Below are 27,500 nucleotides of genomic sequence, written 5' to 3'. Positions count from 1 at the left end.
TTAGTCTCCTGAGCTCTGTGAGAGCACGAAAATGTTCTCCTCTCTGCTACCTGTCCAGCTAATTGCCGCTCATGTGTTTTGTGCACATTAATTTAAGTCGTTCGGGTAAGAACACGTCTGTTAAGATCATAATTAGTGTTTGCTCAAGGGAGATCATCACGTCACATTTCTGTGTATTGTAATTTCGTGAGCTGGAGCGGCAGCAGATGGCATTTGATCCAGTCACGGATGTGCTCTTCCGACAATCCTTTCAGAATCTCACTGTTCTCCAGAGCTTCTGTCCAGGGAGGATCTCTGAGCTTCAGTTGAGTCTGTTAGCCAAACCTGTCCACAATTTACACAGTCTGCAAAAGGGTCCATAAAAAGAGCCGATTGCAACTCCCGACACGAGAACACTTCTGATCTAATATATGCTGAAAGTGAGAGATCCGTCACTACAGAAATAAAACATTACGTCATTGTTAAACGAACACGCCACTTGCTTTCAGAGTAAGATCTCTTTTTAAGTGAGAGCATTTTTGTCTTTTCACAAAGATGTGCAAAATGTATATGTTTGACATGTTATGTTTCTAGAAATAGGCCTTATTTAAATTATTTAGCTTCATTCATACTCTATTAGATTTTTTCCCCCTCAAATTTCCGTACCTGATTTTCACTCATTGCACGCTTTTGTTTGTTTTCACAAACAACATTAATAACAATAATGTCTGTACACAGTTTTGCATTTGTTGATTGTTTACATTGAATCTGTTGCACCAAATAAACATTTAGGCCTATACATTGTTAAATGAGTTGAAATTTCAAGCAATGTCAGTTTAATATTGTAAACAATATCTTTTAGAATTATAAATGCCGTTTTTATGAGTTCATATTAATTGAGTGAATACATATATTATTTGTATGAGTGAACTGCAAAGAAAGCTTTTAAAGATGATTAAAAATGGTGTCTTGTTTTAAGTTTTTAAAATATATTACCCTTAAAACAAGATACTTTTACTTTAGAAGAAAAATTACGGGATATTTAGTCCTGTTTTCAGAGAAATCTAACAATATTTTGTTCGATTTAAACCAAGAAAAAAAAAAAATAATAATTCAAAAGGAAAACAATTACCTCACTGGCACTTCTTCTTCTTTTTTTTTCTTTTTTTTATCTCATTTTGTTTAAATCTCACTAAATTTTGTTAGAAAAAGCAAACAACAAAAAAACAAAAACAATCATCATATCTTATGTAAATTTGCTTAAGTATGTGTATTTTGTTTTAAAGATGCTATTTTCGTTTGTATGTTTGTTTGTTTTACTGGAAAGCAAAATGAATCAAAAAGTATAAAGACAATTATTGTTGCAGTGCTTTTAACAACCGTGTTTATTAAAAAAACAAAACAAATAGAGCAATTTTGTTCATATTCTAAAGATGTTCAAGTTTTTAAGCTGACTCAAACTCAGGACCTAAAGTAGTTAAATTACACTGAAGCAAATCTTTTGAAAAAATAGTTAGAAACACAACAATCTACTACTGCACGGAAGCTATTTATGGGGGCAATATCGTTTTAAATAGACCATGAATTTTAGATGATTTACCTTTTATCAGTATTTATATGGAACACAATCAATGATGATCTGAATTAAGGTGACAGCATAAAACATTAACAGATAAAAGTTTACTAAACACTAATAAACACTACAACTAAAAACAAATTAAAATCTATTACCGAGTCAAAAATGAGACGAACAGCCACATTTGATTAAATATTTCACAACAAAAAAGATGTGAAATGCTTCATGCAGTGTCTCAATGAAATCTGTGAATCAGTGATTATTTCAAATGAATTTGTTTGTTTGGAGAATATATGTAATTCAAGCATTTCACTTTTTGTCAACGCCTTGATTTACATAAAGCAACCAAACGAAAACAAAAAAAGTGTTCATGTAAGTCAAGTGGTTCACAAAAAGTGAAACATTTGATTTCCATGAATCATACAAACAAACTGATTCACTGTATGAATCAGACAAATAGAGTATGTTTGTTTATGCAGCTTACTCCACTGCAAAGCCTGACATGTAATTCAATGTGATATTACAACAAAAAAAATAAAAAAATAAAAAAATAAATAAAAAAAGAAAGAAAAAAAGTAGCTTGTTCCTGGAAAATTGTGTTTTGAAAACAGCTGCACCACTACCACACTACTGAAAATGTAGTTAAGTTAGTAGTGTCACTACTTTTTGCCAGTAACAGTACATAATCAAAGCAGTTGTCTACCAAATCAATCAACAGAGAATGCAGCAGTGAAGCCCATCCAAGAGGAAGACCTTCCCATAAGACCTTGTTCAGAAGGTTGAGCAAAGCTGCTGATGGATCGACAGGCATCTGTCACCATAGCACACAGGCAGACAGATTCATCACAAGCCCTCATCTTCTACAAGACAGCAAAGAAGGTCCATCTCCAACTCTGAAGATGCCCAGCTGCTGTGTTTGACAGATAGGAATGTGAATGTTCTGTTTTAAGGGTGTGAGAAGAGTCAGTTTAGATTGAAATTTCGAAGGAATTTGGCAAATTGGATAGGATCATCTTGAATGAATTGTCAATATTCATAACCAAAGTCTATTAGATAATGATTTTGGTAGTATTTTATAATCAACATGAAGTAACAATACTGGCCGCCAATTTTTAATGTCCCTGAGGTCGCCTATTTCTGGAGATTTGGCAGCAACAGGGATATTTGTTTGAGATGTTTCATCCTCTTAAACATTTGGCTATTGCTGCCTCAGAAGGTTCAACTCTGTACAGAATTTCATAGAAAGATGATGCGTAGGAGACGGTTCATGACTAACCAATGATTCAGTTTTTAGAAACACAACGCCTTTCTTCATTCTAGAAGCTAAAATTAAATTACTCTGACCAACTAGCTCACCTACAAAGAACACATTTTTCTGCACTCCACAAACATGCTACACTGGTGTCTACTTACTTGTGTGTGTGTGTGTGTGTGTGTGTGTGTGTGTGTGTGTGTGTGTGTTAAAACTGTTAGATATGTTTGATAAACAATTATTTAACATAACATTAACCTCATATACTGAGGTGATGATCCATATCATCTGTGTGTGGATCATCACCTCAGTATATGACACATGGCAATTGTATCTAAGCACCTTTTGAACTTAAAGAAGAAAAAATATAAAGGAGAGAGCGTGGTTTAAAAATAACTTTATCATCAAATTTACCTCACATGAAAAGTAGCTAGATTCAAGCATCAAATGTCATTATCTAACCCTTAAAATTGTGATTTTGGGTTGCCCCACCTCAGAGGTCCTGACCTTATCAACCGTATCCAATAATTAAAATCAAACAACAATGTTTTTACATAATCTCCTGGATTAATATCAATTCATTGTAGTAAAACACTATTTTGCTCACACATAAAAGTGGTAAAGTTAAGGTAAACTTAAATTACAATCAAAAATATGTTTACATTATTCATCTTGGTTAGTTGGTTTCTACATAAACTAACACATTCTTAATATTAGGTTGTATATGTTAACATTAATCAATGCAATATGAGCTAACATGAGCTAACAATGAACACCAGTATGCAAATTAGCAATAACCAATATTAATAAATTGTTAAAAATTAATTTTTCATTGTTTGTTCATAATATCTTATATATTAACTAATGCTATTGTATAGTTTAGATAGAATTTATAAAGTATCAATTATTATTGTACAGTCACCTAAAGTTTAATTATTAACTCTTAAAAATGATTAAAATGTAAAACAACATATGAAGTTTATTATAGTTTATTCATTTATTGATTGATTTTTAAATAATTTATTTATTTTGATGTTTATTCCTATAAAATTTTCCAATCTACAAAACAGGGTTTTTAGAATTAAGACATAATTCTAGTAACAAAGTTGCACAATTTCAAGAAAATGAATGTAAAATAAAACATAAACATATAATATTTAGTTTGACCTCCTGAGGTTGATGATCAGCATTTTTCTGAAGGTTGTCGCTGACCATTTGAAATTAGTTTCAGGCCCTATTTTGTATCATCTTCATGGAAAGTGATTTTGATTGTGGTAACAAGCTCAGGCATACACCTGCATGCGTCTCAAAACAGCGTTCCCGCTGTGGAAACAGACGGCATGGTGGACTCCTGTCACTGCATGAGGCGTGGCGAACAATTTGCCAAAGATTTTCATAATAATGAATTGACTGGGCAGAAAAAAAGGGAAAGGGGGGCACACACAAAACTCTGAGACACACTCGCCTCCCTCTAACACACACACGCACACACACACACACACACACACACACCTATGAGACACAGAGAAAAGAGTGTGTGTGTGTCTGTAACTCACATCTGCCCCAGTAATACAATGCTGCAACACTGATGTAACACACACACACACACACACACACACACACACACACACACACACACACGTGATGTTAAAGAGACAGTTCACTAAAAAAAAAGACAATTCTTGATGTCTTTTGTCCTTGACAGGCATGATCGCTATGAACTATGAACTTAAAAAAAAAAAAAAAAACAGTCAAAATTTCCACAGATGAAATAAGGTCACACAGGTTTAAAACAACATGAAGGTGCGTAAAAGATGACATTTTTGGGTGAACTCTCCCTTTAACACACAAACAAACACAACTCATTATAAATAACAAACAAATCTGTCTTTACGATCTTCAGGAAGTTTCATCGTTATTAAACATTAATAACAGAGCCATTAATAAGATTGAACACATGCGTAATGAATGAGTGAATGAAATGGCTTCATTAATGTTTAATGGTCCATGAACAGATAAGTTACAGACGAGACTAATGCGGTACAAATACTCTAAATCGAATTACATTTAATCAAATTAGAAATGACGATTGGGAAACTCAGAGATAATTTTAATACCCGAGTTTCCGAATTGGCAGGAGACATACACTTTCAACATGGCAGAGGAGAGCACGCTTTGTGTCGTGTATGACTTAATGGTTTTATTCATTAACATTTACGCATATCAGTAACCATTTGATGCATATTGTGCTTTTTTGTTAACATATAATAACATATATTTGAGTGTCATGTTTTACGATGTCAAAATAAAAGTTCCTCCAGAAATCTGCAAGAATGAACCTGTTTTTTTGTTTGTTTGTTTTCGTCTGTGTCGTCAATATCACTTTCCATCCTGTTAGTTTTTGTAAAATCCCTTTAACTAACAAAAGCCAGTTCCTTCTTCACACCACCATGTTTCATCTTGGAGGAGCACTGCAAATGTGGCTTTACAAACGTCACCCTGAGAAAGAGTGCTGATAAAAACCCAGTGATGATGTCACTCGTTTGAAAGTAAGTTCTCACAGAGTGAACGAGTAAAACTTTCCCACGTTGGTGAGGGAAAATCAGCACCTTTCCACCGAACATCAGCTCTTTCTCTCTCTTTCTCTATCAACTCTTCTCAGCTCAACTTTCCTCTCCTCGTCAGGGGACTTTGATGTGAGAATCACACAGAGATGTGTGAAGACGCAGGATCTTGGCGCACGAAAACAGCGAAGGGCTGTAAATGAATGTTCATCACACGTTTGAAGCGAGATCGTGCGAGAATGTTCTAATTTTAAACTCACTGCGATCTCGCCAGGGCCGATGTGTTAGCGTGCCAAAACTTCATCAGATCTCAACTGCAGAAGTCTGTGCGCACTCACAGTGAGGTGGACGACACAATTCTGATCTCCGCACACTGTTTAATAAGCTCACATGCACATAAACATGCACAAAGTCTTTAAGCCCTGGAAGCCATCGCTGCCAAAAAACACAACAGAGAATGTGCCTTCATTAGTGGAGCGCGTAAAAACTCATTAATGAGTTGTGATGACCAAATCCTGCCACTGCTGGTACAACATTTCTATTAACGTATTAGATTGTAGGGCTGCGGTTAAGACTGGTATTGGAGGTATAACATCCTAATTCCAGGAGTAGTTTATGGTTACAGTTAGGACAGTGTTTCTTTGACAGGTATCAATGCTAATGTGATTTTACCAGTTAGTAAATTATCCTACATCAACATTCGTGTTGGTCTGGGAAAAACATTCAACATGAAATGCCAAACGCAACCCAATTTATTCTGTAATCTTATTCCGAGAGAAAGAGTATATTTAATGAGAAAATGACTTGATTTTATCCATGGGGAATTAATTGGCTGGTAAAGAAGTTGTTCACAGTCTCATTATTATATGTAGTAATCTGTAGGTAACATTTAAATGTGTATATTTGTTCATTCCAACAGACACTGAAACGTTCAATATGGACATTTTGACAGAATCTAAAACGTAAAATTGGTTATAAATTTACAGCATTGGAAATGTAAAATATTTACGAATCCATATTAAAAATGTTTGTCCATTTTTGCTGTTTAATCAATATTTTGGACCCCTACACATCACTTTTCAATAATGTCAAAACGTTACAGCCAGATTAATGTACAATAACAATATATTTTTTAATTAATAAATACAATTTAAATATATAGCTTATATACTTACAGCATGATCAACAACTTTAACAAAACAAAACAAAACAAAACAAAAAACAAAAAGAGAATGGCCAGACTGGTTTAAACTGACAAAGTCTACGGTAACTCAGATAACCACTCTGTACAATTGTGGTGAGAAGAATATCATCTCTGAATGTTATTCTGAGATGCGGGTTGGCGCTGTTTTGGAGGCACGAGGGGGACATACACAATATTAGGCAGGTGCTTTTAATGTTGTGGCTGATCGGTGTATACTGCTTACTATTTCTTTAAATATTAAATGAAACAGTACGCACTATGCAACGTTCACATTTCAAACAGTAGTATGCTAAATTGTGTTTACATGACTTCAGTGCATTTCATATCTAAATTAGCAAGTGGTGCCGGGTTATCATCTCGGAAATACAAACATTTATTTTTCATTTTTTTATTATTATTTTTTTTTTTACCTTTCGGCAATCTGGTCAAAACAGAGTGTATATACAGTGTATATATATATATATATATATATATATATATATATATATATATATATATATAACATTGTTTTATAGTAACTCATAAGCCTATAGAGCTCATACATTTTAGAAACTTATTTAATCATATCTAATTTATTTTACAATAATTTTGGTAACACATTTGAATGGTTGAGCTTGACGAAACATGGAATTTGTGCCTCTATTCCTATGAAAAAAGTCACGGGACGATAAATTGTACCCTATTCCTAGTCATTAAAGATTCTCTAGTCTGTATATTGTACAGATCTTATTCAGTAGTGAATTAACTGCTCGCTGTGACTCAGCGTGAAGCACTCTCTAATTTCCATCGATTCATAATTTTCTGTGCAATTAAAATTTCCCCCGACAGACTGTCGCCTTGTTTAGCAAGACAATGCATTACCTGCTTTTACACAGACAGGAGCATACACAGTTTATAAATACTAAATTAGAGTTATCCAGCTTTTATAGAACTTGTGTGACTTAAAATATCTTTCACCCAGTCATTCTCATTGTTACGATTTCTGTGAGTTTGTGAGTAAATCCATTTGCTTTTACTGTCAAAAAAGCATTTTTTCTTGTTTCTCATGAATCATTTATATTAATTGTGCACAATGAAATTTGGCTCATAAAATTATGAATAGTCCTTTGGAAGAAGCATATCTTAAGTGGAACAAAAGTTAAGAAATTTGTCATCTAACTCTGTCTTTGTCATTTTTCATCAGTTTCAGTTTCAGACCGATTTCCTTTAATCTGTATCTTTTTGGTCAGCTTCTTTTGTGTTTCACAGGAGAAAGAAAGTCATACAGGTTTGGAAAAGCGTGAAGGTGAGTAAATGATGAACTATCCCTAAACAAATCAATAATAATATTTAAAAAAATAAATAAATAACTTCCTTTTAAACATATTCTATGTCTTTTGTGGTCTGTAAAATTTATTTGTGTGTAAAATGAAGTTGATCTTGATGAAAATGTATTTCCCTCAATATATTCATTTACATTGTAATACCAATTTCAAGCTCCACATTTATTACACTGTCATGCGTCACTTCCTGTCTTGTCTTATCTTTGCTTTATTTTTTTCTCGCCCTTTTCTCGTGGTCTTCTCTTAAGCAGGGTGTCCTAAATGCCGTAACACCGTCATGACAATCACCACACACTGATTGACAGCATTCTCTCACAATCTCTTTTCAAGCTTCACCACAAATCAGCACTGTATGAAGTAACCGATTTACCACAAACTATCACACTTCTATCATCACTCAACTCCACCCTCAACTCCATCCACACACTCATTCAACTCTGCCTGTTCCCTAAACTCCACCCACACAATCCTTCAACTCCACCATCTCCATCCATCACTCTGCCTATTCCCTAAACTCCACCCACACAATCCTTCAACTCCACCCTCATCACCATCCACACACTTTGCCTATTCTCTAAACTCCACCCACACACTCACTCAACTCCACCCACACAATCATTCAACTCTGCCTATTCCTTAAACTCCACCCACACAATCATTCAACTCCACCCTCATCTCCATCCATCACTCTGCCTATTCCCTAAACTCCACCCACACAATCCTTCAACTCCACCTTCATCTCCATCATCACTCTGCCTATTCCCTGAACTCCACCCACACAATCCTTCAACTCCACCCACACAATCATTCAACTCTGCCTATTCCTTAAACTCCACCCACACAATCCTTCAACTCCACCCTCATCACCATCCACACACTTTGCCTATTCTCTAAACTCCACCCACACACTCACTCAACTCCACCCACACAATCATTCAACTCTGCCTATTCCTTAAACTCCACCCACACAATCCTTCAACTCCACCCTCATCTCCATCCACACACTTTGCCTATTCTCTAAACTCCACCCACACACTCACTCAACTCCACCCACACAATCATTCAATCCCACCAACAAACTTGCTCAAATCCACCTACACCTCACTAAACTCCACCCACACAATCACTCAACTTCAGTCTCTACTCTGTCCACACACTCACTCAACTCAACATATTTCCTAAACTCCACCCAGACAATCATTCAACTCCACCCTCAACTCCATACACACTCTCCATGTATTCACTAAACTCCACCCACACACTCAACTCAACTACACCCTCAAACTCACTCAACTCCACCTATTCCCTAAACTCCACCCACATACTCAGTTAACTCCACTGACAGACTCAAATCCACCCACACAATCACACAGCTCCACCCTCAACTCTATCCACACACTCATGCAACTCCACCCACACATTCACTCAACTCCACCCACACAGTCACTCAACTCCACCTATTCCCTAAACTCCATCCAAACCCTCATGCAACTCCGCCAACACATTCACTCAACTCCACCCACACACTCAAATCGTGAGTTAGAACAAGTAACTACACCTATACATTCAATTAACGCCACCCACTCAACTCCCCCGCTCACTCCTTTAACTCTGCCCACACATTCACTCAGCTCCACTTATTCACACATTTAACATCACTCACACAATCACTCAACTCCACTCTGAACTCCATCCATACATTCATTCAACTCTGCCTATTCCCTAAACTCCACCCACACAGTCACTTAACTCCACTCTCAACTCCATCCACACTCTCTGCCTATTCCATCAACTCCACCCACACACTCAACTCAACACCACCCACCCACACACTCAACTCCACCCTCTACTCCATCCATCCACACACTCACTCAACACCACAGATTCCCTAAACTCCACCCCCACAATCATTTAACTCCATCCTCAACTCCATTCACACACTTCGTGTATTCCCTAAACCATACCCATACACTCAACTCCACCCACAAACTCACTCAACTCCACCAACACAATCATTCAACTCCAGTCCCAACTCCTTCCACACACTCTGTGTATTCCTTAAACTCCACTCACAAACTCACTCAACACCACCCACAAACTTGCTCAATTCCACCTACACCTCACTTAACTCCACCCACACAATCACATAACTCCACCCTCTACTCCATACAAACAGTCACTCAACTCTGCCTATTACCTAAACTCCAACCATCCTCTCACTCATCTCCACACACTCGCTCAACTTCCCCTATTCTCTTAACTCCACCCACACATTAACTCAACCCCATCTATTCCTTCATTCCCACACATTTACTCTCTCAATCACACTCAAAAAACTCACTTTTTTAGTATTTTAATTAATCATTTATGTTCCTTTCTGTATACATTAATTTTGCAGTGTGTTCCAGTGTTGTGTGTTGAAACAGTGTTGTGTGTGAGTGTGTATTTTTTGTAGAAGAACCTGCGATTGTCTTCAGAAGTGACAGAAGCATGACAAAAAATTTTTTAAACAGCAGCAAAATGTTGATGCTTTTGTAATTATTAATTACAGACTAATCCATTTTTGTGCATGTCTTTGTGCACCTGTGTGTGAGCACTCTAATATCTCATTAAGATCTGAGAATCCTAACCGCACAAGGAATTACTGCATCCGATCGGTAAGAAATAAACTCTTAATGACTGACTCACTCATTCTAATTTACACAGCAGATTATGCAAATACAATCATAATTCACACTCTCACGAGCCACTAAATAACCTGCTCTCAACATGCTGATTAAATCACTGCAGACGCTTGGAATTTCATCTGCCGCCTCGGGACCACACGGCTATGATCTCTTGCCTTGAATCCACTTTCAATTAAAGCGTAGTGTCTGATGTCGCGAGGGCACTTTGGATTCAGACAGTCTGATTATATATGAAGGTAAATGCCGTTCATTCACATGTATAATCCAGAGAACGTCAAGATTTTGTTCCAATACACACTTTATGTGACCGTTTTCTAGTTCTAATTAGAACTTCTTGCCAATGTGAGAGGAACTAAACTAGGGTGTGAATTATGGACTCCCATAATTAAAGCTTGAATCCCCCAAAGGAAGTCAAAACAAAATCTTAAAATGACCTATAATGAATGACAATTCTATAAAATTAATGTTTAAGCATTTTAAAACAATGTTGTAGTAACTACAAAAGTTAAAGACCCCATGAAATGGCTTGATGAGCACAGTTTTTATGTCCAATGTTGAAGTATCTCCTATTGATACAAGAAGTTTGGTGCGGAACATATTGAAGGGTTCATACTCATACACATTTTTTTTTTCTGCCAATAAGATTTAGGTATTCTAATTATTCTCACTGTAGAGAATATTTTATTGGATAACAAACTTTGTAGTGCAAAATTAGGTCATCAATATTTTTCGACTGTTTTCCCTGAAGAAAACTGTTAAGATTTGCACGAGACAAACCTTAACAAATTGTATACAAAAATTCCTTTGAAAGTCATTGTTAGCTACTGATTGTGTGGATTCCGATCTCTCCAGTGATTGGCTGTTTAAATGCAGATCTCTTCACTGATTGGCTGTGTGGATTGAGCTGTTGTTCTTGTGGTTCCTGCTTTGAGAGCAGCTGCTCAATTCACTCTGGGTTGAGTTTCCTGTACAACAACATAACTTTAATAAACTAGCTAGTCACGACTGTTTCAAGAAAACGTGGTAACTATGTCGCTAATCCATTGTTTGAACCACGTTGGTTCAACAACATAGAGCTGTCATTAATGACATTATGCAGGGGTAATAACAGGAGTAATAACAGCTGTGGATATTAAATTATAAAAGCTCATTTACACGTACACCAGAAAGCCATTTACTGCAAGAAAGCTGCTGAAGACAGGAAAGCTGCGTGCAGTCTGTAATGCGACAGATACATTGTGCTGCAATAGTAGGATTTTCCGCTACTTCAGACTTCGGTGTTGCCCTGAAGAACTTATACGCACATGTGCACTCTTCAAAAACATATAAAAGCCACTTCTGAATTAACATAAATACATAAAAGCTGTGTTCTCTAACAGATATCGTGTGTGATAAAGTGCTTTCTCTTAAAAGTCTTTAATCCTTTAAACGGCTACATTCGCGTTTACATGACGTTTCAGAATGCCTCTTTCTGCGAAACCCTGGAATAAGTAGTTTTCTTAAATGCACGTAAACGTGGTCAAAGTGTTGACAGAATGAAAGATATAAATGGAATAAAAGATATAGAAGCCTCAGCGATGTCAAATGATTTCCACACAGCAAACTAACAAGGAGATATACTTCTAACCATAGGTTACCACACAAATTTGCTATGCTGTTTGCGATTGTTTGTTGGAACTACGGTTTTGGGAATCACCAAATTGTTGAACTATGTTGGTAACAATTGAACTTGCGACCATAGTTGGCTAACAATGCTTTTGGGAAAAGCACCCCAGTCAGTCTGTAATACACAGTCAAGCGCTGTTGGTCACTGCCAGTCAACTCTTTATCTCCACTACTATTTTTTTCTATTTCTTTCAAGTAAATTCTTTAGAGGGCTAAGGTGCTGATAGTTACCTATCTGTCACTCACTCGACATTGTGTTGATGTAGTGATGCTAGGGGTCACTCTTGGGAGCCCCAAACACCTCTGATCTTTGAGAAAAGGCCAATGAGAATTGGCGAGTGGAATTTGCATGCCACTCCCCCAGACATACAAGTATAAAAGGAGCTGGCTCGCAATCACTCATTCAGATTTTCTCTTCGGAGCCGAGCGGTTGTGTTTCACTGAGCTGAATTCCTCCGCCGATCCATTCATCTCTACAAACTGCTGGATTTATGGCGCATTACAGCAGCTTCTCTTTAGCAGACATCTGCAGAGCAATGGGCTGGGCAACACCCAACACCTTCGCAAGGTTTTACAATCTCTGGGTTGAGCCGGTCTTGTCCCGTGTGTTGTCAGGTACGAGCAGGTAAGTTGCGGGACAGCTGACAGGGTGTACCGCTTGCGTATAGCACCTTTCCCCTCCCGGAGGCGAAGGCGTGCGCTTTTCACCCCCAGTCGTGTTCACGAAGTCGTGGAACCTGGATGTCCTTCCTCTTTAGCCCTGTGGCAGGCAGATTTGCGGAGAAACTCGTTGCCGGCCCAGTACGTGTGCTAACTTGGCCCTGTACTGGGGTAGGTGCTCCACATGCACTGGTTACCCATTGGTAACCCACATCTTCCTTGGGCAGAGGCCCCTTTGCCCCCAGTCGCCGTGTTTGTAGAGCTCCTCCCCCCCCCAGGTAGGACCTACCACGGGGACTTCTCCACATGCGACACTGCCGACATGAAAGACCATGTGACATATTTCCACACAATTTCCTCCCCTTCAGGCAGGGTGTGGTCTCTGCGGTGTCTTCCCCTTGGGAGTGACACCCCCCCGACGAGGACACTTATGGCCCCCAGTCGATAAATGATTTCCACTCTTTTTGGGGAGAAAAAAGAGGAGAAGAGGCCACGGCTGGGCTAGTCTGTCCCCATTTTTTCTTGGGCAGTTGACTTTTACCCGAGGTGCAGGGGACTGTAAAACGCTTGTAGGAGCGTTGGGGGAGGTTATGTGACGGCCAGGTGCGCTGACTATGAGGCACACAGTGGTCTGCCTGTCTCGCACCGCCAGTCCACATAACACAGTTCAGCTTATTATGACGTTTTGTATAGTGACATCAACACAACGTCGAGTGAGTGACAGATAGGGAACATCTTGGTTACTTTTGTAACCTCCGTTCCCTGATGGAGGGAACGAGATGTTGTGTCCCTCCTGCCACAACACTGAATTACCCGCTGAAATGGCTGGGACCTTGTCTGGGCTCCTCAGCACAAAACCTGAATGAGTGGTTGCAAGCCAGCTCCTTTTATACCCGTATGTCCGGGGGAGTGGCATGAGAATTCCACTCGCCAATTCCCATTGGCCTTTTCTCAAAGATCAGAGGTGTTTGGGGCTCCCAAGAGTGACCCCTAGTGTCACTACATCGACACAACGTCTCATTCCCTCCATCAGGGAACGGAGGTTACAAAAGTAACCAAGATGTTTCAAGGGCTAAGAATTTTCTGAGAGGAAGCACTGCCTTTCAGAGCTCCTGCTGATTACAGTGTGTGTGTGTGTGTGTGTGTGTGTGTGTGTGTGTATGTGTGTGTGCATTATTGTGTTCTGCAGATTTACAGCAGTGCTATCATGGTTCGTACCTTCTGCACTTTAAACATCAGTGTGAATAATGACCAAATGCTGCTGTAGTTTTTTAAAGAGGTAGACAATTAGAGTTAGAACGACCCCCCCACACACACACTCCCAAATATTTAAACGCTTCTATTTAAGAGCCATTAACTGTGAAATACCAAGTGAATTTACTTGACAAGTGCAGTTTTCTTTCCTGTGCTGACATAGTTTCTACTGAAACAGGAAGTTTTGGTGGGACATATGGAAGGACTCTATAAAAATCTGCTGAAAAATACAAAAAATCTACTTACTTTCACTGAGTTCCAAACCTGTTAGACCTTTTTTTTTTCCTTCTATGAAACACATAAGAAAAATGTTTGCATACTGTACTGGTTGCTCTTAAACATGCCATTACAATGAATCAGGTACTGGAATCTTGACAGACTTTTGGACTGTCTAACTAAACACAGACCTTCAGAATCATTATTATTAGGGATTGCTCACAGTCTTCGTAAAAGCAACCTTTTTTACAAGACGGAAATTCAATCTCTCTCCCACATTTATACATTTAAAAAGGTTCCCCAAAACACAGTGCTGTACTGTATCTGCTATGCCTCAATATTCTCAAATTCTCTCTCCTTTACAAAATGCACCAAGTTCACTGTAGAGTTTCCAATTACCGAAAGCAAAAAGTCAGGAGCGGCGCTTCTCTTCAGATCTTTTAAAAGCTGCCCAGAGCTTTGGATCATTAAAGGAACACTCAATAAATGTCCAACAGAAATCAGAATAAAAAAATCACCAATCACATTCACAGAAGCACATGGTGATACCACTGATGGCTTTTAAAAAGACGGTAATAAGAGAGAAAGATTTAACACTTTAATCGAGGATAGTGTTTAATATGTATCACTTGCTGTCTATCTGTAAATGGACAATTATCAGATGAAAAATCAATTACTGTGGCTGTATTCACTTTAGTAGCCACAGGGGGTGCTGTATCACTTTCCCTGTTGTTAGAGCACGACCCTAAACATTATAAAGTGAGAGAAATGCATCTAAAATGCTACAGACCCCAAGAGCAGCAAAGATGCATTCGCAAAGCATGTCAACACAGAACTGTTCAAGAGAAGTGTCTCGTCAAGAGAGCCAGAGAAAATTCCACACTGGTTTCTTCTGTGAGCACCATATTCAAGAGCAGCTTCAAATATTTCCAAGTATTCTCAAGTATGTAGAGCACACTAAAGCAGTTAATGTGTGTCTGAATACTCTATTGTGGCAGACTTTCACTGCTTCTGCTCTTTCAGAACTCAGGTGACTGAATGGAGTTCACATTTACTGTGTTTCACTGAAGTCTAAACGTTTTCTCAAATTTTTCTTGTCAGATACCTTGGAAAACATAAAATAGACAGAAATGAGACGGTTGTTGACATACAGTAAAAGTATAGAACTTTAAATGTAATGTGGATAGCAGGGCTCGGATCATCTGGTCTTGGAAGAATTTGATGAGAAATGAGAAAACCTTCAGAAATTGTCAAACACTCTTGCTTCAAGAATGTAAACATGAACACATTCACAGATAATCTAGATCTTTGGATGTATTGGGGGTCTTCAAACTTTTTCATGCTAAGCACACCTCGGAGGATAGAGAGACAGAGCAAGGGCCCCCAACTGAGTGTTGCATTTTAAGCCTGACCAAAAATAACATGCACATAGTAGCATATTAATTAGGATTGTCGACTTAATGCATTGAGTTAGTGTGATTAATATATAAAAAGAACACATTTAAAAATGATCTCAATTATTCATCCCTCCTGACCCATACATAAATTATATTATAGAAGTATTTATTTCCCTACCATCAGAACAATTTAAAGGGATAGTTCACCCAAAAATGAAAATTCTCTCATCATTTATGAACCCTCATGGTATCCCAGATGTGTTTGACTTTCTTTCTTCACCAGAACACATTTGAAGAAAAATAGAGAAAAATCTCAGCTCAGTAGGTCCTTAAAATGCAAGTGAATGGAGATTTCTCTTTTGAAGCTCCAAAAATCACAGACAGTCATCATGAATGTCATCCATTCGACTCGGTTAAATTAATGTCTTCTAAAGCGACACGATCACTTTTGGTGTGAAAAAGATCAATTTTTAGTACTTTACAACTCTTAAATCATCACAACCTATAAAAATTGGATCACCATTTACTTGTATTTTAAGGACTTACTGAGCTAAGATATTTTTCTAATTTTCTTCAAATGTGTTCTGGTGAAGAAAGAAAGTCACACACCTAGGATATCATGAGGGTGAGTAAATAATGAGAGAACTATCCCTTTTAGCTTGACGCATACATAACTTTGTGTTTTTCCGAGCCGCGTCAGCAGGGGGCAGTCAGCACGCATCAACAAACCTCACAAGCAGCGCAGACACAGAATGATAGCTGGGCTGCGTTTCCCAAAAGCATCGCAAACTTTTTCGTAGACACCATTGGTGCCAATGGTTTCTATGATCTACTTAGGCTTACGATGCTTTTGGGAAATGCAGCCCTGGTCAAAACATAATGCAGGGATCTCAAGACAGGATTTTCACAATTTTGTTTACTTTTAACATGCCACAGCATCCTAAAAATGCAGCGTTTATGGTGCTGAAAACCAGTGCGATGCTCCAAAAGCGTCTTAAAAATAGCAAACTCAGTTGCTAAATGGATTGCTGTCAACTGTAGGCTTATGATCAATGACATATTTAAAACAAACAATACATTGACTGTTAAAGCCACTTTTGTGCATTATTGTACAGTTTTGTATCATATTGTCTAATTTTTTTTTATTATTATTACTGATTATATGAAATTAATTGTGATTAATTCAATAAATTAATCACCATGCCATATAGTTAATTCAAATAAAACTTTTAGTCGATTGACAGCCATTATACTAATTTATTTACATACTTTATATTATGCTTACATTGTAAAGCCATTCAAATAATCATTATTTATGTACAATCATATATATTGTTTTTACATTACATTTTAATTTTCCTTAATTCATTTTCATGTGGGAGGAACAATGAAACATTTAGCTGAACTTAAGCTTCTTTAATATTGGTTAAAGTTAACCTAATATTGTATTTTTGTTGAACATATTTTAAATTGTTTGTTTTTTGTGTTGTTTTTCACAACAAAAAAATAAATTGAGATCAAACAACAATCAGCTGTCTTGCCCTCCCGGCTGAAGGTCCATATGTTGTGAAATGTTCTTGTAAAGTGGTCACTGATTGTGTAATTCACCATTTAAATCCATGTGAAGTGAGTATTTCCACAAGTCATCATCACAGGTCTTTATTATTTCCAGAAACAGAAAATGAAAATGAGAAATGCATTCCATCCCTTATAACAGCTGATACCGCGAGCTGAGCAGAGCAGGTTATAGAAAAGAGCTTCAGCTCACATTTCCAGAAGTTTCCACAGCTGCTAAAAATAGACAGAGACAAAAGGAGCAGGCCTGGACCCTGGAGATCAAACCCTCCCTCTTCCTCCTCTCTCGCTCTATCATCTACATCTGAAGATGTGAAAACTGCAGGAAATTTTCTATGAGTAGCTTCAGCGTATGCAGGTCAAATACAAGCATTCTCTTCTCTCTCAAGTGACAAAATCATATCCTGGGAAATAAATCATATCGCTTTATTGTTTTACCAACATTGTGTGCTTCAGTTTGGTCTATTAGATGCCTCTGCGATTAAAGGTTAGAACTGATTTCACTGGCTGTAATGTACTAGAACCTCACACTTCCAAATTTACTGTATGCACGTCTACAAGAATCTGATCAATGGAAGATGGCCATTGACTACTTAGAACTCTGTGTGAGTGAATGACAAAGAAAGAGAAAGAGACATAGAATTAAGTCACAGGTCTGATCTCAGAGTAGAAGCATCTAAGGTCCGATCTCAGAACAGAAACAATGTGGGTCTGATCTCAGAACTTACCCACAGTGGGTCTGATCTCAAAACAGAACCACCTCATGTCTGATCTCAGTAAAGAACCAACTTAGGTCTGATATCAGAACAGAACCACCTCAGGTATGATTTCAGAAGAGAAGCATCTAAGGTCTGTTCTCTGAACAGAACCAACTTCGGTCTGATCTCAGAACAGAGCCACCATGGGTCTGATCTCAGAACAGAGCCTCTACGGCTATGATTTCAGAACAGAACCACTACAAGTTTCACCTCAGAACAGTGCCACTGTGGATCTGATCTCAGAACAGTGTTACTGTGGGTCTGAACTCAGAACAGAGCCCCTCGGGTCAGATCTCAGAACAGAATCACCTTGAATCTAGTCTCAGAACAGTGCCACCATGTGTCTGATCTCAGAAGAGAGCCACTATGGGTCTGATCTCAGAACAGAGCCTCTACGGCTATGATTTCAGAACAGAACCACCACAAGTTTCATCTCAGAACAGTGTCACTGTGGGTCTGAACTCAGAACAGAGACCCTCTGGTCGGATCTCAGAACAGAATCACCTTGAATCTGATCTCAGAACAGTGCCACTGTGGGTCTGGTCTCAGAACAGTGTCACTGTGGGTCTGAACTCGGAACAGAGACCCTTGGGTCGGATCTCAGAACAGAATCACCTTGAATCTGATTTAAGAACAGTGCCACTGTGGGTCTGATCTCAGAACAGAACCACAGTGGGTCTGATTTCAGAAAAGAACCAGCACAGGTATGATCTTAGAACAGAACCACCACAGGTCTGATTTCAGAACAGAAACACATCAGGTCTGATATCAGAACAGAACCACCTCAAGTCTGATTTCAGAAGAGAAGCATCTCAAGTCTGTTCTCTGAAGAGAACCAACTTTGGTCTGATCTCAGAACAGAGCCACCATGGGTCTGGTCTCAGAACAGAGCTACTATTGGTCTGATTTCAGAACAGAGACACTACGGCTATGATTTCAGAACAGAACCACCACGGGTCTGATCACAGAACAGAATCACCTCAGGTCAGATCTTAGAACAGATCCACCATGGGTCTGATCTTAGAAAAGAACCATCACAGGTCTGATCTCAGGACAGTGCCACTGTGGGTCTGATCTCAGAACAGAGCTCCTCGGGTCTGATCTCAGAACATAATTACCTTGAGTCTGATCTCAGAACAAATCCATTGTGGGTCCAATCTCAGAACAGAAGCACCTCAGGTCCAAACTCAGAACAGAACCTCAGGTCTGATCTCAGAACAGAAGCACCTCCGGTCTGATTTCAGAACAGAACCACAACGCATTTGATCTCAGAACAGAGCCACAATGGTTCAAATCTCAAAACAGGACAACCTCATGTCTGATCCCAATAAAGAACCACATCAGTTCTGATATCAGAACAGAACCACCTCAAATATGATTTCAGAAAAGAAGCATCTCAGGTCTGATCTCTGAACAGAACCAACTTCGGTCTGATCTCAGAACAGTGCCACCATGGGTCTGATCTCAGAACAGAGCCACTACGGCTCTGATTTCAGAACAGAATCACTGTAGGTCTGATCACAGAACAGAACCACCTCAGGTCAGATCTTAGAACAGAGTCACCATGGGTCCAATCTCAGAACAGAAATAATTAGATTTTATTTCAAAACAGAACCATCTCATGTCTGATCTCAGAAAATAATTTTATGAGGTCTGATCTCAGAACAGAGCCACATCAGGTCTGATCATAGGACAGAAGCACCTCGGATCTAATCTCAGAAAAGAACCAACTTGGGCCTGATCTCAGAACAGAACCACCTCAGGTCTGAGCTCATAGAAGACCTGCTTTGTGTCTGAACTCAGAAGAGAACCATCTCAGGTCTGGTAAACACAATAAATAAATATTCCAGTGATGTCATGCATGTTCTTCTAAAATTCCCATCAAACTTCAATCACATGCAACTGTAATGAGCAATGAGCAGTGAGTGTGTCTGTGTCTGTCCGTCCCCTACAGAGTCTTGGCATCATGTCTGACAATCTTCCCTCTCATTCTCTTTCTTCTCTTGCACTTTCTCTAAACGTCCATCTATTCTCTTCCCCTGGGTTCTTATTATTCACTCTATCCAGGGGTTTCATTTCCCTCTTATCCACCTTTCCTCTCCTCTCCTCTCTTCTCCTTTTTTCTCATCTCTTTTTATTCTCTTTTCTCCTCTGTGTTTCCTGGCTCTGTTTCCAAACACACGGCTCTCTGGAAACTTCGGCACCATTTTGTTTCCGGCAGGTGTTACGCTGTAAATAGGTCACTGATCCGGATCCGTAATGGTGGTTGAGAAGTTTCCCTGGAGGTGATTGATTTTCTGTGGAGAGTCGAGCAACTGGAACAAAAAGGGGCTCTAGAGACTCAGAATCTCTCTGTCCCGATCTATCCCGTGACCCTACTGTCACTCTAGACTTCCTGTTCAGCCGCGTGTGATGGCCACACTTGGAGCGATTGTTCACACAAACATGCAAAAAGCACTCACTGCAGCCAACTGCCTTTAAATTGATATGATTTCTCATTTGACATGCTCAAATACTGACATACTCCCTTAAGAAATTACTCTTGATTAATAACCAGTATTTTCCCGCCCATATTTGACTGAAAGAATAATGATTTATTTTGAAGATATTTCTGCTGTCTCTGGTGAAATTCCACCGGCAGTGAATTTAATTTACATTTCAATAAAATTCACATTTATAGCTCAGAGCAGCAAACCAGCAGCAGGAATAGAGGATGAGTTTTCAGTTCCCACATGTGAAAACACACAGACACACACACTCGAACACAATCTATTGTTTGTGTGTGCATACTGACACATGTAACATTAATGCAATAGAAATGGAAACCACATGTCTTACCTTTCTGAAAACTTTTGGTCACATCTATGAGCAAAACACAAAGAGAGAGGGAGAGAAAGAGAAATGAAAATGCATTAATGTTGGTAAAGGAGACAGTAAACTTGTGAATAGTGTCAATAATGACAGACCCATCAGAACACACAATCAAATTTATATTAGAGGGTTTGTTCAACAAGATGTCAAGATTTCAGTCCTAATTCATTGGGATCTCATGGAAAAGAGCGACCAGTCACTTCCTGTTGTGTTACACAGAAGAAGAAATTCTTAAAGGTGTGGAATGACATGAAGATGAGTAAATGATGAAAGAAGATGAGTAAATGATTTCTGTATAATGACAGCAAACGAGAAAACCACAGACAGTTACGGTGTGTTTTTCTTTATTGCAGCTTAAAGTTATAGAAATAAAAGGTGCACATACACACTCAGAAAACCTAAATGATATGGAATAGCAACCACAAAGTAAAGGAGAGAGAGTGCGTGAGTAGATATTTAATAGGTCACACTAGACTCATTATGTAAGGAGGGCAGAGAGAAACTCGACTGTAATGATATCCTGAGAGAGAGAGCGAGAGAGAGTGTGTTAGTTCAGGTGTACTGTCATTTTCCCACATCCGTTTGTGTCCCTGGACACGCAAAGACTGTGTGTGAGACATAATATGTATTCATCGGGAGCTTGTGGAAATAAATAAATGTGCGCTGTTTCTTCATGTCAATCTCTGTTTGAAGGTTCCGCAGAGACGCTGAAGCTCCAGAACAGAGATTTAATAATCAGATTAGTCCTTAACAAACACACAGAAAGAACGAAAGAAAATCCTCTTTTGTCTTCATCACCTTCACATTGCGCTTCTGTGACCTCTAAACAAACACCAGCACATACATTCACACTGAACATAAAACTAATACATAAAAACACAAAAAAACAACAACAACAAAACTGTGACCTTATCTTATATTAGCAATTTTACTTCTCGTTATTACAACATTATATCCGACAATTGTGACTGAAATTGCGACTTTACCACCAAAATTACCTGCCATAAGCTTCCAGCCAGACTGCGATGCTCCTCACTGAATGAAACCTATATCAACTTGGTCAAAGGAGGGACAACCCTCTCTTAAACTACATAGAAAATGAATTAAATGAACAAAAGTCTTCATCGGCCAAAATAAAGGACAATGCATGTATATGTGTATTTCCTTAGTTAATTCAGGATGACTTCAAGGAAATTAACACTAAAACTTCTAGTTCATATAAAATCATTGTTTAATCATTGACCCACAACACTTAGTTTACTCAGTTTAACCACTAATAGTTCTAAACATAACTAGTATTGACATTCATTCATTTTCTGTAATAGCATAATTTCATGTAAAGCTGCTCTAAAATAATGGCTGTTGTGAAAACGCTATACAAATAAATTTGACTTGACTTCATATCTCATTATTGCCATTTTATATCTAGCAATTGCAATATTATATTTTGAAATTGTGATTTATTTATTTTTATCTCAAAATTCTGACTTTATATCTTGCAATTAGAACATTATATTGCAATTTCAAGTTTATTGCTCACACTTTGAACTTTACATCTTGCAATTGCAAATTTATATTGCAGAAAAAAGTCACAGCTGTGAGAAAGAAACTCAAAATTACCTTTTAATTTCCCTCATCCCTGATTGAATCTGGCTTCCATATACATGTGCATTTCCTCGCAAAACACATTTATCGATGGATGGAATCTACACAAAGAGTTTTAATGTATTTTTACTTCAATTTGTGTTATTTCATAGTTTAAAATGTATATATAATATACTATTGTATGTATGTATATATATATATATATATATATATAGATATAGTTTTTTTTGTGCTTTCATTAAATATAATGTGGTATATGTACTATATGTCCCTGTTATGTCACTCACACACACACACACACACACACATACTTTTTTCCCCTTTAAAAAATAACATTTAAATCTATATGAAATCCTGTTTGAGGGACTGGAAATAATTATGATAAACAATGAGTAGATGTGTCCAAGCTTTTGATCAGTGTAAATGTCATGAATCCAAAAGAATGTATTTCACTGTATTTTGCCATCCTTAAAACTTCATTTGTGAATTTCTTAGCCATCTAAGCAAGTCTGTGACATCACATGCCTGTTAACCAATTAAAGTCAGCATGAAACAGAAGTTGCGACCGACTTTACTTCCGTATTGTGACATATTTCCAAGTGAAGAGCTTATTGAACAAGAAAAAAAAAAATTAGGGTGGGTGTGACGAGGAGGAGGGCGTGGCCGGCCGTGAGGGTGCATGGCGCTGAGTCAGTTAATCAGCGGACGAGAGAGATAAAGGGCCAGTTCCAGAGAGAGAGAGAGAGAGAGAGAGAGACACACACACGTGGCCGCACTGTGTGTGTTTATGTTTAAGCTCATTGTTTAAGTTTATTTATGCATTAAAAGTTTATGTTGATTGTTCAGCCAGTTCCCGCCTCCTTCTTGCCCATCCTTTATGTGTTACAGCAGTGATTTGAGTTTATTCATTGGTTGTTGATTGGATTGTGAAAATATGTGTGTTGCATAGCGGAACGGAGGCAGATCTGAATGCGAGTTTCCAGCGGACACACACCCCTACCACCGTACTGCTCCAGTCAGAGCCGGTTATCTGAGAAATTGAGCAGCGATCTCAACACATTTATGATTAAACTGACAACAATAATGCACAAGCACATTGCGGTCTTTGCTTATGAAGAGATGGTAGCTGATGAAAAACATTTTGAATCACAATACACTAAATATAAAGGAAAAAAACACTTACTCATGCTGTGCATCCCAAGATAACTGCATTCAAAATATAAATAAACTCCAGAGGCATCTGAAGCATTGTATTCATTAGTGATCACCTCAGCAATTCAGCCGTGAAATGACTTGAACACAACCGCGAATTTGACGTTATTCCTCCTCAAGCCAGCTGACCCGTAACCAAGGACGTTTGGGTTAAGGAACGATAGTTTTTAAGGAAAACAGACGAAAATACACCTTGCCATCTTCACCAACATGCGATTGACGCTTCGTTCAACTCGTGGTATTTATAAGAAAGGGGCGGGGTTTAAGCAGACTAAATGATCGGAGAAGTCCTGCATATGTCATCAGAGAGAAGTCTGTCCTTTCACCGGAAGACGTTTTGAGTTTGTTAGTACATTTTGATTAAAGATTACGAGGTAAATATAAATAAAATAAATGAAACATATGCATGTATGAATTGTTCACAATAAGATCAATAACATGCATTTAGAAAATAGATAGAGTGAATTTTCATTTCATGCCGACTTTAGAAGCACTCAACATAATTTATAATCCCGGTTAAATGCGAGTCCGCTCTGATTGTATATAAATTAGCGTGTGACAGCGAGCAGTCCCGAAGTGCATGTTTCATTTTAACCTGACCAGCAGACCAGAAACTCAACCAGCTGTCTTTACCAGTGAACACTAAAGAGCCGAGATGACTGTCTGGACTAAAGCCAAAACACAATGAAACCAGCCAAAAATGAAAATTCTGTTATTATATATTCACTCCCATGTCGTGCAAACCAATGTGACCCATATGAAAAGGAGTTGTTGGGCAGAATGTTCATCTCAGTATCCTTTCACTGTCATTGCATCATTGTTCCATACAGAGTGACTGTGGCTTAACATCTCGTGTTATATTCCACAGAAGAAAAAAACACAAACAGTTCTGGAACAACATGAGGGTGAGTAAACGATGACATCATTTTCATTTTTTGGGAAGTGAACTATTGCTTAAAAGTAAACTACATATATAGAGAGAGATAGAGATATATGTTAACTGAATATGAAGACAGTTTCAGCACTAACATTTTGCTGGTGTTCATTTGCATACATTGAGTTCTGCTTCATGTTTGAATTTGTGCAGAACTTCATAAACACGTTTCGAACGGATCAAACGTTAATTCAGCGAGGATACAGAAATCCCGCCGTAACACCCTGAGCTTAGCATTTATATGATACATTATCCAAATGATGCGCGGTAAACATTAAAATTAGATTTCACCGTCTCAGAGAAATACACATGTGCAAACAAAATTAAAACCTGGAAATTCAAGTCACACTATCAACGGTAATAAAAGATTGTACGGAAAGACGCCTGTGATTCTCTTGCTGCAGGAGTATCAGCAATTATTTAAACATCTCAGTTATGCATCAGTGAAGTTTTGAAAAGTGTGTGTGTGTGTGTGTGTGTGTGTGTGTGTGTGTGTGTGAGTGTTTAGGGGTAGGGGATAGAATCTATAGTTCATACAGTATAAAAATCATTATGTCTATGGAGAGTCCTCATAATGAGTGTGTGTGTGTGTGTGTGTGTGTGTGTGTGTGTGTGTGTGTGTGTGTGTGTGTGTGTGTGTGTTTGTTTGTTTGTTTGTGTGTGTATGTGTTTGTGTGTTTGTGTGTGTCTAGGGTTGCCACCCGTCCCGTAAAATATTGAATCATCCCGTATTTATAGATAAAATCATGCGTCCCGTATTGAATTAATATGGGACGCGATTTGTCCCATATTTAAGTTGGTCAGATGGTGTCAAGGTGAAATCATTCCAGAACGGCAATTTAACATTGATAAAAGTTGGAAAATGTGCCTATGGTGGGTAAGGGACCATCTGTCCACAAATGGTGGTAAAACTTTGGATTTTTTTCTATATAAATGTTCAATAAGATCAAACAATTGTATGAATACAATCATAAAGACAAGTACAGGTGAAGGAAGAAAATAAATACGTATAAACCAATCAAAATATATTCATAAATAAGATAAAGGAGACAAATAATCGAAAAGATAAAAATAAATATATTTTTAACATATAAATGATGTATTTTTATTATAAGCTTATAAGTCAGGGGTCAGGAAAGTTCTAATTTCAACATATAAGAAAGGTTATACAATTTCTATTAATAATGCATATTAACTCAGCACATTTATTGCTAAAACTGTGGAGGATGTGGTTAGGAGCCGTGATCGTGTGTGTGTGTGTGTGTGTGTGTGTGTGTGAGTGTGTGTTGTTTACAACGGAAGTTACGTAACTCTATTTTAGATTTAGCAGCTACATATTTGACACTGTTTTATGTCATTTTTCATCTTTATGTGTATGCCATCTTCAGCTCTCCTGTCAAACATTTCTATCTACAAAACTCATTAAATCGGCAGCAGTGTGTGTGTGTGTGTGTGTGTGCACGCGCACGCATGTGTGTGTGTGACTCCACCATACTACACCATACGTACTGTAATATTCTGTAATATTATGACTATGGCTGTCACTTTAACACTTTGGTGTGAAAAAAAAAAATTGTGATGGAAAAAACTCATGCCTCTGACCTGTACATAATATCCGTAATATGGAATTTTTCTACCATCAGAGCAAAATTTAAACAGTCATATGCACATAAGCTTGTGAGAATGCCTGTAAAGGTGTTTACATGCAGAATGAAATTGTCATGATGGGCAAAAATCTTAAAAACTTGAACGTTACACATCGTCACCTAAGACTGTGCATGTAAATGCATTTAACATGTGAGGAGCTGTTCACACAGAACACATTCTTGCATTCAAAAACAGCTGAATGTAACACAATCAAATGCCATCCAACATGTTTTTCAAAGTTTAATCTTGATGCAGTTTCTTAAAAATGTGCTGTTCATTGTGCAGCACAACATCAAAAGATATGTACATATAGCACAGATGGAACGCAAAAACACATTGTTTTAACGACCCATAAGTCTACTTCATACAGACTGTGAAATTCCAGATTGTAAAATGGATTGCTGTGGACTATTGGGCAGTGATATGGAAAAGAACAATATATTAGGTTCTATTTTCCTTACTGCACTAAGTGCAGAGACCATGGGTAACAACATTGTTTTTGTGAGAGTACTAATTCTAAGGGCAATTTTTGTGCCAGCACAAAGCGCACGTGTTTGTGCAAACTGTGGGAGCATTGTATGTTAATGAAATGGCGTAAAGTGCAATTTGCTATTTTCCTGAGAAACAGAACATTGCGCTAAGAAGTCTGAGAGGCACTTCTATTCTCAGTGCAAAGTCTAAAATCAGTTCCTTCATTTGCAGTTAAGGGATTCCACCAGCAGATAATTTCAAAGAGCTATCGATTACTTTTTATACTTGCCATTTATTTGTGTGTAAGTACATCATTAATAATAAAGCACATGCTTGCACTAAAATATGAAAACTTCTTGGCCATGCTCACTGACTTGGTGCATAAGACGGTTCACATAGCACTCTTAAAATAGGACTCTTTGTCTTCTAAAGCCCCTTGTAGTCTAGATTTACTCATCTGCCACAATAAGGTCTTTGAATGATCTTTATTTGATACTTTTCAAAAGCATTTCAAATTATAATAAATAGTCATGTACTTAATATAAAACTTTTAATCGATTGACAGCCCTAATTACTACAGATGCAGCGATAAACATTTTATATGCCGATACGATATCCAATGATTTATAACATCTGCTGATTTGATAGTAC

The 27,500-nt window shown here is 37.9% G+C and overlaps 1 long non-coding RNA gene across 1 annotated transcript in view; it reads right to left on the bottom strand.

Annotated features, from left to right (window-relative positions):
• Window positions 1–27,500, bottom strand: part of LOC127442590 (uncharacterized) — a 179,492-nt gene that overhangs the window by 52,524 nt on the left and 99,468 nt on the right. Inside the window, exon 3 of the long non-coding RNA XR_007897498.1 lies at window positions 20,948–20,971. This is a non-coding gene — a long non-coding RNA (uncharacterized LOC127442590). The remainder of the gene's footprint in view (window positions 1–20,947; window positions 20,972–27,500) is intronic.

The sequence above is a fragment of the Myxocyprinus asiaticus genome, chromosome 1 (assembly GCF_019703515.2).
Source record: "Myxocyprinus asiaticus isolate MX2 ecotype Aquarium Trade chromosome 1, UBuf_Myxa_2, whole genome shotgun sequence".
Classification (NCBI taxonomy): Eukaryota; Metazoa; Chordata; class Actinopteri; order Cypriniformes; family Catostomidae; genus Myxocyprinus; species Myxocyprinus asiaticus.
This window is presented reverse-complemented; position numbering and strand designations above follow the sequence as displayed.